The sequence below is a fragment of the Protomyctophum parallelum genome, assembly GCF_964188405.1.
Source record: "Protomyctophum parallelum genome assembly, chromosome: 1".
NCBI lineage: Eukaryota > Metazoa > Chordata > Actinopteri > Myctophiformes > Myctophidae > Protomyctophum > Protomyctophum parallelum.
This window is the reverse complement of record NC_139697.1, coordinates 80,654,092-80,670,913: the sequence shown is the minus strand read 5'-3', so window position 1 is coordinate 80,670,913 and position 16,822 is coordinate 80,654,092.

The following is a 16,822-nucleotide window of genomic DNA, read 5'->3' as shown; positions in this document are numbered from 1 at the left end:
GAATGAGGACCAGTGTTGGACAGGCTTATATTACAGAATGAGGACCAGTGTTGGACAGGCTTATATTACAGAATTAGGACCAGTGTTGGACAAATTCAGATACTCCTGGTCAAATATTGCTAATCTACCGGTGAAAGTTGCTCAGTCAAATTTGTACTTGAGTACTTGCGTTTACAAAATGTGGTGCTGCGTTGCTGCTTGCCTATCGGGTCTGGCTCTTTTTTTGTCTACTTTTTATTTGTTGACAAAATGTAGTCAATGGAATCAACACTGGTTGAAAGGACAAAGCAGTAATATATACATAGACACTGAACCTGTGCCTGCTCACGATTTCTTGAATAATCGTGTCAGCTAAACGCCTACTGTGTAAAATGTAAATGCAATCATCTGAAGCCAAGCTCGAATTTGAGCCAAAACTAATGGTTGTGACACCTCGGGCTCACACTGCAAACAGCGAGAATGTCTGATCGAAGCTGTGCAGAATATTCTCCACTTTCACTTCCCATGACGTTGATGAGACAGAAGCCATGACAGCATGGCACCATTTAGACTGAACCAGGCACGCCTCGTGCAACCGGTACACTGCCAACTGCCGTCACGTAATATTTTGACAGAAAACATGGGCCAGGCAGAGACATGGGCCAGGCAGGCGCTTATTGCAAAACTGAAAATCACCAGTGGACGCAACGTGAAATTTACTGAGTCTACAATCACTTGGACAGGTTGATATTGGTGACAGCGCTATTTCTGAGGTGCATGAAACAGAAGATTAACCTCTGGCTGAACCCCAACTATTCATTATAATGAAATGGCAAAGTGACAAATGTCATAAAGTGCAATATAAAAAAGGTCAATAGAAAATTGTAAAAACATCTTTTGTGAATGTTTTTAAAAGTCTACCTTATATTCTATACCTTAGTGTCTAGCTTTTAACCTTTTTTACTTTTTATCTATAGTTTATTTTTTGAATAAAACTGTTTTTATTATTTTGTTCTGTAAAGCAACTTTGACATAGTGATCATAGGAATAGACTATGTGACAACCAGGTATAGTCTGGTGACCACCAGAGAGACGGGTGACAGCTGGAATGTAGACGGCACCCGGGTGAGCAGTATGGGTTAGCTCCCCAGCCAGTAGCGTACCTCCCAGCCCTGGCAGAGTTGTTCTGGAGTAGTTCCAACGGATTGTGTGGCCCTGCTTTTGCCCTAGTGGGACTGATTGAGGGTAGCTACTGGGATGTAAGTCGGGACTTGATCACCCCGGCTGGGTCGCCTGAGTGAGTGGTATGATGTTTGAGAGACCCGAAACCCAGATGACCTTGGGATACATCACTGAGGATACGTCCTTGACTATACTAACCCAGGTTAGCTAATATATCAGATTGTTAATTACAATTGCAAAAAAAAGATGCTTGTAGAATTCACACTGAATTCTGTCACACTGATTATGTGTGACAGGTTCACACTGATTATGTCCCCAGTTTTGCTGCTGCATTTTGCATTAGCAGGTTATCTGTGAGAGGGAGCTCGGACTTGACTTTGGAGTAGAGGGAATAGCAAGCTATATGTATGGATTACTTTATCAAGGTCTGTGGAAGATAAATATATATATATATATATATATATATATATATATAATATATATATATATATATATATATATATATCGTTATTATGAAGATATCATTTGTAGGTGGATACAGATGATAAGAAAACCAATGCTCATGTAAAACGGTTGCCTGATAAAACTGTAGCTTGCAACAGAGGACCTTGTAAAAGCACCTCGCTCCTTTGAGACTTCCAGGCTGATCTGAGCGCGCATGCATCTTGGTAATGGAAACAAAAGGCGTGGGGGTCTTGCAGCCGAATCGTAAATGATAACGGTGGTTACTGTATAGATTGGATTAAATGCCAGAGGAGTTCCACCATTGTATATTTTTAAGGTTATCTCTCTGATAACTTTATCTATTGTCTATTAGTAGTCAGGCTACAGAGAACATCCGCCAGAGGCAGTCCATCTGCAGTTACAATGAATTTGGCAGATCAGCTGTCTCAGTTTGAGCTTTGATCACCATAACCTAGCTAACAATAACATAACCGGCCCAGGCCGTAGCGTAACGGTCTGGGCACCGGACTGGTAATCCAGTCGCAGTGTGCCGCGGGTTCGACTCCCGGACCCGACACGGCCTTTACTGCATGTCATCCCCCCATCTCTCTTCCGTTTCCTGTCAGCCTACTGTCTGTCCCTTCAAAAATCAATAAAAGGCGTAAGCCACAAAAAAATATCTTAAAAAAACAAACAAAAACAATAACATAACCACAGAACATAACATCATTTTATATAACAGCCTGAGTATCTACTGTATGCATTATCTGTCTGTCTATAGGGTTAGGGTTTAAAAGCAAAAGTTGTGCATTATTGTGTGTGTTCGTGCGTGCGTGCGTGCGTGCGTGCATTGGCGACATACAAGTTCATAATGTGTCGCAATGTGTCTTGGCATAAAAGAGACTCAAACGGACTGATATGCATATGCCAATATATGGGCATATACTGATGACAGTAGTAATTCTGTTTATGGGCATAAAACAGACAGACAGACAGACAGACAGACACATAATTCATATATCCATATATGAAAGGGACACAGACAGAAATGGTAGGCATGTATTTCCAACTGGTATCGTTCCTGATTAGGCCTTAGCAGTCGATAACTTTTAGACGGAACACAGAGAGCTCCATGGTAGATCCGTTTTCACGGGGTAAATAGAGCACTACTGTATGTTATTTTCTGGGATGTCTACAGCCTGAATATGGATGTTTGTTGTTAGTATTGAATCCTTTTATATGGCACCATCTCTGAGTATAGCTTTAGAATTGAGAAGGCTGTGTGTCCTCTCTTCTGCATCACAGAATGGAAGCTCAGTGCCTCGTCATACTGCTGGCTTTTTCCAGCACAGCATTAGGTGTAGTGAAATTAATGTGTTTTTCACACGTTTAGACCATATCCGTGGTCATCATATGGGCATAATCTAACAATGGATGCCAAAAAACCAGTAAAATTTAAAACGTTTTATATCAAAAGTACATAAAAATAAAAATTTAATTACTTCCTTAAAACGAAAACGTGCTGCGTGATGACGTGTAGAGAGATACGCATCAATAAAAGCCAATACAAATTAAGCTCATCCTTTTGATTCCCATAGCTGCACGTCCTCAAATCACAGCTGCTACTGATTACAGAAATCCTCTGTTTTTAATCTAATTCAAGATGACATCCAGACAGTATATTACTCGTTTTCAACTTAATCATCACGCTAAAATATGTATATAGGTTGTGTACAGGTTAGCCTCGATACCCAGGCTTTCATTTCGTCTGCGCAAAAAATGAAAGCCTGGTTTTACGCATGGGCTGCACTACCCTTCCGCGTAAGCATCGCTCTAAATTATGTGACGTCAGGGCTCTGAGTGGTGTGCACCCCTCAAAATAACACCGTGAGGAAATCATTACCAGTGGAACTTCAAACAAGGCTATGCGAGGAAAATGAGAATGGCTGAAGAACCCACCACACACTAAGAAAAAAGAAAAAAACGTGCCGACTCTGTGGAAATAACTTTGACAGTCCGTTAGAATGGTATACTCTGGTCGACACAATAACAGTGCTGCACTGGGGGGGGGGGGGGGGGCTGACGGACAGATCGGTGAACTAATCAGGGTGTGCGCAAATCTGAGCCGCGACCCTCCCTTCTAGGCCAGAAAGGTCTAGCATATAGCTCAGGCTATGTACAGGTTAGAAAAAAATCCCTTGGCTTTTCTACCGTCTCTGTCACTTTGTAAACAAATCACTCTGCATACGTGTGGACCTATAGGTCCCATAGCCTGGAGGGATGCGACGCTCTGATTGGTTCAGAAACTTAGATCCTACCGTCTGAGGCTGAAACGTCAAAATAGAATGCCCCAAAAAGCCATTTCACTACAACTTTAAACCCCATGTGGTTGGGCGGAGTCCTTCAGGGCTCTGTGCCAGTGTCTTTTCTGCTTTCTGTTATTAATATATTTTTTATCACGATTTTGTAACCCATTTGTCACCCCTGTGTCAATTATCTAATGTGATCCTGGGCTCTACACACCCTCCACCAACCTAGTCCCCATATATGGGGGACATGGGGAGAGCAACGGACTTGAACTCAGGCTTCCTTCCTTCCTTCCTTCATGCCTGAGTGTCCAAGTTGCTCCTTTACACCTGACAGGGGGGATTTCCCTGGTTGGACGTAGCGCATGGAAGGAACACGTTATTCCAACCAGTTCCTTTCCCCTCCATCAGGCGCCCCGGCTGGCCAGGGGGAGGCAGTTTAGTGACCAGGATTACTGCATGTTTTTTGTGAGGGTACCTACCCTAGGGGACACGGGGAGAACATGCAAACTCCACACAGAAAGGCCCTTTCGCCAACCCTGCCTTCGGGTATGGGCACTGATGACGCGGAGGAGTAAACACGCCGCCAGCACCCACAGCGTCCGGAGCGGGAATCGAACCCAGGACCTTCTAGCTGTGAGGCGACAGCACTACCAACTGTGCCACCGTGCCCCCTCTGCTTTCTGTTATTGCGAGGAAGACTTTCACTGAAAGTAGCCAATCGACACTTGTCGATCTGCTGTTTTCTGCGACAGCTTTCCCCACAATACAGAGGCTGGCGTTTCAGTGGTTAATCTAATCTTACATAAGAGCCTAGTCAGCCTACACATGTGTTGCTATCAGTGGCAGTGGCTGGAGAACAAAAACGCTCAACAGAACAGAGTTCTGCAACCATGGAGACATTCTCTTTCCTTCCCCCAACACTCATTAAACGTGTGATCGCTCTGACTTTGCCATTAGAATGAGATTGCTTTTTATTTCTTGGGGGCTGGGGTGAGGAGGGAACACAGCCTGGCAACCTGTCAGGGAACAGATCTTTAATCACTGGCCTTGAGTAAACCTTAGGAGTTTAAAAGATGTTTTAATGACCTGCCTTGTCCCCGCAGCACTCACCTTCTAACTATTAGTGCCAGGGAGGACAGGAGGCTAATTGAAGTGTCACTCAGTGGAGAATTGTATTTCACCCCCATCTCTCTTCTCTCTCTCTCTCTCTCTCTCTCTCTCTCTCTCCCCCCCCCTACATCTACCTCCGCCTACTTTTTCTCTCTCTCACTCCCCCCTCTGTCACCTCTCTTTGTGTTGCTTCTCTCTCATTCTCTTTCTCTCGCTCTCTCTCTCTTTCAATTCAATTCAATTCAATTCAAATTGGAACTTTATTGGCATGACAAGCATTCTTATATTGCCAAAGAATCTCTCTCTCTCTCTCTCTCTCTCTCTCTCTCTTTCTCTCTGCCCCCCTCTCTGTCGTATTGCTTCACTTATCCACCTATGCCTACCGCTTTAGTGATTAGAAATCGTGTTACTCTCGCCCCACTTTCTCTATTAACCGTTCAATGTGGCCTAAAAAATCTGTTTGAATAAGAAATACAACTTAGTAGGCTATTGAACACACACAATGAGAAATGCAATTATGATAACTGGGCGATGGAAAATATGCAAACGTATACTTTAAATGTGCAATGGAGAGAGAGAGAGAGAGAGAGAGAGAGGCGTGAAGGGCAGGAGCAAATGCAAATCCTTACTTCTATTTATTTTCTGTCTTTTCAATCAACGTTTACCATTAGATCATATCAGCTACACTGTTACAATCTGTTATTTATGTCAAAACCAAATTAGTCGCAATACATTTTCACAGTAAAGGATACGCTAAATAGATTATAACCAGATGTAAATCTTTGAAATTTGAAGCTAACGAAAGTATAAGAGTGAAAATATAACACTAAACCGTGTTACTACATTTCTAGCCTGACCTAAGCAGAGACATTTCTGGCCTAGATGGGAGGGTCGCGCCTCAGAAATGCGCGCACCCTGATTGGATCTCATCGATCTGTCCGTCACCCCCGGCCCCTCCTCTCCCCCTAGTGCAGCGCTACGTCACATCATTTAGAGCGACGCCCACCCGGAAGGGTTGACTCCCACTTTTAGACTGGTTCAGCCCACGGCTTTTTCCAGGCTTTCATCTTTCGTGCAGACGAAATGAAAGCCTGGGTATCGAGGCTACTACATTTCCAAATAAAAGGAGTCATATCTTCTAAGAATAATATAATAATAATAATATATTTTAAAGGCTGGCCAAAATGTCTACTTCTTTTTGGCTACTCAAATGTAAAAAGGCAGAACAGAAACTAAACGCATAAAATGGCAACAATTACAGTTCGTACATGGACCCACCACAGAGCACCGAACAACATTAGACACTTCACAGTCTGTTATCCCGCGTTCCCTTTCTGTCCTTATTCCATTTATCTTCATGCTATATTTCCCTTCCTCATTCTGCTCGTGTCTCTCAACATAATATTAACGATCCCTTTGTGATATTTTATTTAGCTCTCGACACTTTGGAAAGAGTCACACATCAACTGAGCTGCGCTGCACAGGACATCTGTCAGGCCTCAATTGTGTCTGTGCTCTGTTTCACGGCCGGCTCAAATGCACTTTTCCTCCTCTGAAGATCTGGGGCAAACCGACAGAACGGCACTAAGCAGGGCTTTAGATACGAGAATCTTTCACAGTGAGCCTCAGCTGATTAGCGTTTGTTTTGGTCTTGCAAACGTTTCCCTGTGAAACTACATTTCGCAGGGTTTTTGTGAAAGCCTTGTGCCGCTGGCTAGTGTGTTGCTGGCATTCTTTCAAGTGGTTGAGTTGTGATAGTTGAGGTGTGTAGAGTCTGTAGACGATAAATGAACAAGAGGCTGTTGATTTTATATTCAAAGTTATTCATCGCCTACACACATGTCTATGGTAACGCCGGGCGCACAATCTGTGTGCGCCATAGAGTTATATATCTATAGAGAAGACACCCGAGTTATCCTCCCATCCACTTGCATTAAGTTGCTCAAAAGCGCATGAGGCGGATTCACTCCTCCTTCCTGGTAGGAACAGAGTGCATTCTGGGACGGATTGCAATGGTGAGTGGCCCCAAACACATGAACGCACTGCCGTTGAACGCGCACGAGCGTCGTCCGTCGTGAACGTGTACAATGTTAGTCAACGGACAGCGCGTTCATGTGTTTGGGGCCAGGCTGCAATACCTTCATTCGGCCACTATGTCCATTTCGCCTCAAGATTTCCTCTGGGTGCCTTCTCTATTCATATATATACTCTAAGCCCTAAGGTGTGCGCACTCGCTCTGTAAAGTTTGTTATTCTTTTTTTAGTACTTTTTTTTTGTATTTTTGTCTTTCAGAATCAAACAGTTTTACAAGTAAAAAAGTGGGTGAAATTATTTTTGGTGCATAGTATCGTTTTTCCAAGACAAAAAAGAACCCCCCCCCCCACCCCCCCCCCTTCTTTTTTGTCTTGGAAAAATGAGGGGCAAGGGGATCAAGGCAGGAAAGTTTGAGCATTAAAGCCTTTACCACAAAACGTACCTACGCTACTGTTATAGTGGTGCGCTATTAGTGTTGTAGTTGAGTCCACCTAAAGCAAGTTCAAGTCAAGAGCAAGTCCGGATCGAGACATTTTTCAGGCAGGCGCATCAGCTGCACTCCGTTACTTAACATGATAGATGTTTATAAGCGCCAGATAGCTCTTATAATGTTAAAGTTCTCCTTAAAGGCTCCTTATAATTATGGGAGAGACCAAGACGAGGCTGAGTAAATGAAAATGTGGACTCGAGACCAGACTCGAGTACCTCAACACTACACACTATGTATACATTGTGTGATTATTTATCCTGCATTTTTCCTATTTTCTCTCCTGCTAGACTAGAGTCTACAATGGTGGACTTTTTACAACTGTGATTTGACAATAAAGCTGCATCAGCTACACTCACACACCCAAAAGAAACATGCCCAAAATTATTTTATTTTATTTGCAATTCAAATCTAATGTAATTTGTGCTAAAATGATCCTTATTTCACCTTGCAACTGGAAATAACAATATTGTTACTGTCAGGCAGAACACTCTTTATATTGGAACTTTTTGTGTTTTTTGTAAATGAATGCCCTATTTCACACTAAAGCGGCACACAAAGTCACCTAAAGTAGAAACAACAACAAAAAGTAGCAGATCCACAAGCTCAAAACCATGCCGTGTTTTGGGGCTGTAGATCTGCTACTTATTATGATGCTTCTGAATTGGAATCCTTTGAAACAGTTTTGCACACTTTTCTGACGTAGGTCAGTACATAATATGGATGCTGTTTGTTAATATGAATGAATATTGACAAGACAAGAAAGGTCCACCGGGGTTGTGCATGTGTGCTATGATAGCTACACAATAATATGAAATGTGAAAAGACAATAAGACACAGAAGCCAAATTATATGAAATTATCCAGTGACACAAATATGTGCCATGTGCCACACACATATTCTGCTTCACATCACAGTTTTGTGTATGCTTGCTGTATGTATAAAATCTTAGATTTTCCTTTTGACCTGTTTCTTTCCTATTTCTTTATTTTCCCTTGCTCTCCTTTTCTGCCCCCTCCCCCTTTCCGGAAACCTATGAATTTTGCAGCTTCTAAAATAAATAAATAAAATCACCCACTTCTTTCATTTAAGGCAGGATCTGCCATTGACTTTCAACCAGTGTTCAGCCGTACAGCAGACTGTGTGTATCTCGTTCCCATAATGTTGTTAACCTACATTTACTGTTGCTGTTAGCGGTGTACTGGTTTTAAATTGTCGGCAAGATGAGGCATTTTATTTTTGAGTTCACGTGGGGGGCCACACTTTGGTTATTTTGCCCTGAGCCCTGCATGCTTTCTCACTGGGCTATTATTTTATAAAAAAAAATCAGCTATCTTTTGGAGTTTTTCTGCCTTTATTGATTTAATCAGAGAGAGAGAGACTGGGCGAGATAATATAGAGATGGCAACAGGCACAACAAACCCCATAATATCTGCATATAGTGATGAGATCAGGGATCTCCGTATTATATCTGACTGAGACCTCAATATGATATGCCTGCCTATAGATATATCGGTCGGATCCGCGGTGCGGCTGCCCGAACTCTAGATGGGTCAGAATCAGAATCATCTTTATTGGTCACATCACAGTTTTACAAGTAAAAACGTGGGTGAAATTTGTTTTTGTGCATAGTTCCCATCATATCATACTGCATACAGACTTTCTAAGAAAGTCCGGAATTCAAAATCTAAGTAAAAGTACAAAAGTATTGGTATCAAAATGTACTAAAAGTAGAAAGAACTCATTATGCAGAAGGTCCCATTTCACAAGTTTTCGAATGTATTTGTCGAATGTATAATGTCTAAAAAGAACACAGAAAGGTTTTCTGTTTCTTCATTTACTTTCCATACAGTATATTAGATTTTATCTCTTGTAGTGTATCCTACTAAACCCTGCAGGATTAAGTGATATAAACTTGATCTGTGCAATTTACGGTTAACATTGCAGTAGCTTCCTAGCTTGTCTATTACATTGTGTCATTTAATGCTCTAGTCTTAACCTTTGAAAATATAATGAATATACATAATATTTCAACAGCTTTGGTCGCTTGCTAGGGTGACACTGGTCCAACATGCTGGTCCCATTGCTTCTAAATCAGACTTTAACATTTGTACACATAGTTGTACACATAGATCAATCAGCAGCAACGTGCTGCCGATTGATCCCAATTAACTTCCTTTATATGCCCTTGTCATGAAGTCTGATCAAAACTAAATATTTTCAATTGGAAAATACTTCAGCGAAAGGGTTGTTTAAGCCTTAAGTTGAACAGGTACAGTACAGCTTGATATGTCTTGAAAGAGCTGTGCAGGCTACTGTTTTACGGATACTCTATCTGCCTTATGTATTCTTCTATTTGTGTAACTACAAGAATATATTCTGTGGATCTTTACTCAGAAAATGTGGGACATGCTGTAACGGTGTGCGTATGCATAATGTGCGGGCTGTGCAGTTGTGGGTTGTCTCCAGAGAAGATTCACAGCTTGAAGTAATCTTGCCTAAACCTAATCTCTTTGGTAGTCACACTCATTACCTATACTGTACACTGTGCAATTCTCTGTCCAAGTATGGGCCTCTATTGTATACTTTTAAAGCCTGATTTGTACTTTGTACAACGGTGTCTCGCGCCCCAAAATAACCGATCCACAAGCTGCATGGCGCGCCACATCGCGCCGTGCAGTGCACTTGAGGATCTGCTATTTCCGGCACAAGGCACCGCTACAAGGCGGAATATAAATCAGGCATTACCTTTCCACTCCTTCCACTCGATACCTCACAGTCTTATCCCCAGACGTCGGAGATGTTTCATATGGCTAGTGTGGCTGAGCAGCTCTACTTTCACAAGTTTGATATTCCATATATTCATACTGGAGCATATGTATGGGAGAGGGAAATGTGTTGGGAATAATTGAAAGGCGATGCAATGTGCACACGTTGCTGGCTTTGATGCAGCAGAGTGAAATCAGCCACTCCATCATGGATTACGGTTTGCTGAAACACCCCCACAGGACTGTACTTAATACAGCCTCGGGAGGGGAGGGGAGGGGCCGAAGCGGAGGGACACCAGAGACGAGTGATCCTTTGTAAGTACTAATAAGTCATGATGCTCAATAAAGTACTAAAGTGTTCAGGTTGAAATTGGAATAAACATTCATGCATGTGCTCGTCTTGATCATGCTCAACGCTTATGGGAGAAGAAAAAAAACACATGCACATTGCCGATGAAACAAGTTCAGAGGCGTGCATTTCGAAATGTATCTATAATGCACTGACATGTGCTCCTGAATTAATATTCAAGCAGTGTGATGTTAATGTACTGTATGCTGCATGTAAGTTTCATGACCTTGCGGTCTTTTTCAAGTAAATGTATGTTTGTTTGCAGTCTTTTGTTATAGTGTGTGAGTCCTGACTCCTGGCCATCTCATCAATTGGATTATTTAGCTGTTTCAGCAAAGTCTCACAGCTAAAATATAATTATATATTTTTTCTCATTCTCAATTTCTCAGACAATGCTTTCATGTGGCTTTCATTGTCTTAGCTCTGCAAAATTGCGATGTCTTGCCTCACCACAAATTAGGTATCATTAACCAGTAGAGGAATGATTTCATGTTTCTTAAAAAAATAAATAAAACAAAAGTTAAAAGCTTAGATACGCATGGTAGAACAGCACAATCAGGCAACCAACCAGCCTTGGCATTTGTTTTCTATTAAGACCCAATAGCTTTGTGACTGCTGTAACCAAAATTAACTATTGCTGAAGATGCTGATATAATGAATATCACTGACCAGCATTGAATCACTGCCAAGAACTGCTGACAACCTATATAGCTACAGCTAAAGAGAGAGAGAGGGGGAAAAAAAGCTATAGCTGGAGCTTCTATAAAAAGCTTTCATCATCGCCAGTCTGTACAGCATTGGTCCCCCTTCACTGCAAAAATAACATTAATATTAGAGATAATATATCATATAGTTAGTAGTTGCTGCAAGAGTGAGGTCTAGCCAACACCAACTCGGGATTCCTGGATCGCTGCCCTCCACAAATTCCTATCCAACATCAGGTTCTTGAGCTCTGCAGTGTTGTCAGCCAAGCTGTCGCACCGCAGCACGTCTACATAGGTGGTACGCTTCTTTCCCCTCCTGGCTTTGCCCTGGGTTGGCTCCCATAGAGTCAATGTACTTGCCTCAAGTTCTGGTTGCCTGACGCAGTGCCCTGCCAGCCTCATCCTTCTCTCTCTGACTTTGTCCGTGACCCGTGGTAGGTCCCCATAGAGGTCCACATTTCTAATGCAGTCCGTGTGACACCTATAGTGCCATTCGTAGCATTCTTGTGTAGACTCCATCCAGGGCTTTTTCAGGAAAGTTTATGCACTATGTACTATGTGTATTGTGTACTATGTAAACTATTTTCCATTTTCCAGCCATTCAGTTGCTGAATTCTGTCTGTTTTCTGTCTGCAAAGTACTTACTTAAGCCAATAAAACATTTAAACTAGCAGACAGTCGCAAAGTAATTGCAAAACAAACAATGTAACATTGATCCAGTCACAGCTTGCTTACATGTTATATCCTTCATGCACATATTTTTGAAAATATTATGAATATAAATAAGATTTTAGTTAGTGTTTGGCGCATTATGGGAAGTCCTAATGTATGATTAAGGCTACATTTGATCATCTGATCTGGACATTACCAGTGCAGCAGCCTCAGACATGGCCATGCCATGTTTGACGGTATACTGCAATCCACAATTATTGCAGATGTTTTTAGATCGTTGCTGTCTGGGTCTGCGGCCTCCATCAGCCTATATTTTTGATTAAGCTTAAGCGCTCCTCTCAGAAGAGGAGGTACTTGTCCTCCTACTATGCCGTTATTGACCTCCTTCTCCTCCTCTTTGTATTCCTCTTCCTTTCTCAGTGCTTGTGAGCGTCTGCGTGCTTCATGGACGCAGCCCCTTTTTATATTCTTACCTCAAGGTGAAATCAATCATCGGTAACGAGCTGTCATTGTTGGAAATGGAAAATGGTCTGGATACTTCTTAGAATCCAAACAGAATTGTGTTCATCAGTTTCCATGCATTAGAAATGCAGTTACTTTAACTTATCATTTTGAGTTGTGCTGAATTAGTTAGAGGCATTTAATGAATTGAAAAGAAAGAGAAAATAATGTGGTGGGGCAGCAATGGGCTGGCTCAGGAGGTATAGCGACCAAATGGGAAACAGAAAGGTCCTAAAAAAGGGTGCTTTGCATAAAGGCACTACATACTGTACAGTTATATACACCATTTACCATTTGTTAAAATGTATTAAACACTCATACTTTGACGCTAAGTTGGGTGAAAATGAACAATTGATGCAATGAACAGAAGATCAGAATGTTTCTGTTTTTTTGTAACCAAGCAATTAAACAAAGTATTTTATACTTTGGCCTTTAGGAGGGCCATTATAATCCACCACTCCTGAATGAAGTGCCTGGTGCTGGGAGTCTGGTGCAACACACAGGTCCTGGGCCTGGTGAGACGTAGGAGGGGACCTGGTGAGACGTAGGAGGGGCCCGGACAGGAGTCAACCCACAGAGCCTAGTCCTTCCACGCGCCAGAATGTGGTTCTCCCAGTCCCGGCAGAGTAGTTCCAGAGCAACTGATTGTGTGGCCTTGCTCATTCCCTGATGAACTGATCGAGGGTAGCTACTGGGACGTAAGTCTGGATTTGATCAACCCCTGCTGGGTCGCCTGAGTGAGGGGTATGATGTTGGTAGACCCGAAACCCCGTTGACCTCAGGATACATCGCTGAGGATACGTCCCAGGTGCATCCATGTGTTTTTAGTTATACATTTTTAGTTATACATTTTTGAATTATGGAACTTTTGATTATCAATTGTGAAGATTTTATTCAATTGTATTTTAAACAATGGCCTCAATGTCCTGGAATTTCAGTAGTATCATCGACGTGATTGTGAAAACTGAATATCGCAGTCATAGGCAAACACATTCTATTCTTGCACACCTGCTCTTTCTATGATATTTATGATAAACAAATCACAAAAATAACTACAATTAACATCAAACATTTATTTTCCCATTATGAAATACTAAAAAAATATAGCTCTTGATAAGTGAGGAGATATAATCGAAACAGACGCACGCGCGCACACACACACACACACACACACACACACACACACACACGCATATGGAATGGAGATTTTGGCTCTTTTTTATTCTGAAAAGTAACACAATATCAAATCAACAGCATGCAAAAGCTATCAAATCAAGAGCCAATGACAAAAGTCACATCAGAAGTCTATGCATCTGATTAAAAGATGTACTATATATATAAATGAGTATAGCCCACATGGTGCCCTGGCTCAAAATGCCCCATAAAACTAAACATACTCATTCAAGCTTAAGTCATTATTTACATATATTCCCCCCACAATAAATGTGCTATTAAGTGACTAACAATAACATTGTTATTCAGAGAAATCTTTAAAATAATATATAATTTTTAATGGGTACATGGTGCCCTGAATCAAAATGCACCCAGAAAACCAAACCTGCTCACTCAGGCGTTATATTTTCTCTCAATAAAACTGCTAATAAATGACTAACAATAATATGGTTACACTGTTTCTCTCTTCTTAAACCAAGCATGAATGATCAGAGCATAGCCTGAGGCTCTTCCTGGTTGATGTTGCTAAAGCTTGCTTGTTCAAATCCAGCTATGCTACAAGTAAAACGGCACTTCTTTTAAAGTGAACACACTCATAGCACATTCCGCTGTCTCCCCTGTTTCTTCTGGTTCGTTAGTCAACGTACTTACTCACTGCTACGTTTGCAATACAAATATGACCGCCCAAACATGAGACCGGAGAGTGTTACATTATGAATAGCACTCTGTTCCCTGCAGGGAGGAAGGAGGAACCATCATGCATAGGAAGAGGAGAGTGTGTGCCTTTGGCAGACCTGCGTGTGTGATAGAATTCTCCACAATCACGCCTGTAGGGTTGATAAGCACTGCACCAGCCAGAAGAGCCCCAGCTCCCTCCTGAGATGTGCATTATGTTCTTTGTGTTTGAGTTGAATCCCACAATTCAAACGCCGCTCTACATCTCTCCTTCACAGGAGAGGGGGGCGTTCATAATCTAACATTCTTCCTTCCAATCAATTTAGTTGGCAGTGGCACTGCGTATGCGAAGGATGGGGGGGGGGGGATGCACAACATGCCTCAAGAGCCCAGCAGTACAAACAAAGGTGCAACTCTGCACAGAACGATAGAAGTGTGCTATGCTGGGACCTGTCAGGTCTAAACTGCCTTCTCTGTATTTGGATGTTGGTGTGTGTGTGGAGCCTGTAGTTTTAGGGGGGCCATTGCCACGTGATGTCTTTTTTCCAGGCAGAAAATGAGTGTCGATCCTACTGATTGATGATCCGGTCATCACATTAGTGGCTCAGGAATGTGACTCCATGACCCCGATCTCCATGAATTCAAGGCTTCATGGGGTGTGTAATTGAAAGAAAATTTGTCAAAAAATAAGAACACTTGGTTTCGGGTGCAGATGTTGTTGTTTTATTGGATTTTGGATTGTAGGAAAAATCATTCCACAGAGAGAGAGCCGTTCAATTCCTGCCAGCAATGTCTCCAGAATGGCCAGACAGACACCCTGACACAAACACACTTGGCTTAGGGATTATGTCCAGAAAGAGAAACAAGCAATTAGGTCTATGAAAACAAGCCCAAAGGAAGTGTAGCCTACAAATACATATAAATGTTTGAGAACAGTAGTTAAAGGAGAATTCCATACTAAAAGGCTTTCCTACCTTTCTTTGTAGTTGTTAAGTCCCCACCAAAGAGGTCCAGGTGTTATTTTGTGCAAAAGCTCCTTATTGGCTATTTCCCCTACCATAAGCCCTGAATGAATTGCATTGAATTGAATGGGAATTGAATGGGGCTATGGGGTGTTGTGCTAATTCGCTTATTTCCATTGCTCAAAATTATAATTTCTTTGTATATATCCTCTCTTCATAATGTAAATAATATCCCAAGCGGCACACTTTACTACTTCTTTCGATGGAAATAAGTGAACTAGCATAACACCCCATAGCCCCATTCAATTCCCATTCAATGCAATGCAATTCATTGAGGGCTTATGGTAGGGAAAATAGCCAATAAGGGGTTTTTGCACAAAAAAACACCTGGACCTCTTTAGTGGGGACGTAACAACTACAAAGAAAGGTAAGAAAGATAAGAAAGCATTCTAGCATGGAATTCTCCTTTAAAGAGGGGACTGTTTTATGGAAAAGGGGGGCGTTTCCAGCATTCTCAACATGAGTGCACTTTTGGGGGCGTGGCACTTCCTCATTTGGTGACGTCATCAGATTTTTGTGTTCGAGTGCACTTTCAGTTTGGCAGTTGCAACTACTACTGTTGGTACTTCCTCTTTCGAGTTAGTTTCACATCCAACTTCCCCATTTGTTCAAACTGACCATGCCAGTGTCTAACTGATACTGTGTGCATGTGTACGTGTGTGCGAACATGATACTTTGTGAACTAGCAGCAGTTGCTATTTTCAGTTCCTATTTTAGTTCCTCGTTTTCTCAATTACTATTCTTATCTGGACCTCGCAGTCAGACTGATAGATTGAATCTGTGTGTGTGTGTGTGTTTGAGCCTTACATTTTCTCTTCCTCTATGCGACTTCTTCAAAACTGACAGACTGTGTCTGGCCAGTTTGGTTGCAAGGCAAGCAGCTTGTATGCATGCCTACGGGTGTGTATGTGTGGATATGATACTTCCTCTTTGATGTGGACATCTATTTCGCAATCAAACTGCTGCATGCAATACTGGTTGTGACATCCCATTATGGATAAGGGGCGGGGGGGTTTGAATGCACACTATATTGACTCCACCTAAGACCATAGGAGGCGTAGTGTAATCTCATGTCTGTATAAAAGAAGGTTAGTTTTTACCAGTATTATATAGTACATAAGTCTAACCATTAATCACTGGTACCAATTTTCACATGTTTTCTAAGCTACGAAAGTATGAGGAAAAAAGTGTTAAGGCACAATGATGCAAAAGTAGCAGATCTGTATTTCTCACATTATGTCACTCATAACAGTCTCCACATCTATGCCCCTTACCGTTATTTTAACAGACCTCCACCTATAACACCTGTTTCTTTATCTTTCACTCCATATTACACCAGGTTGAGCAAGACAGATACCTAACGAGTATAAATGTCTCTGTCTGCCTTAATTGGTTTGCTTTTCGTCATGCCTG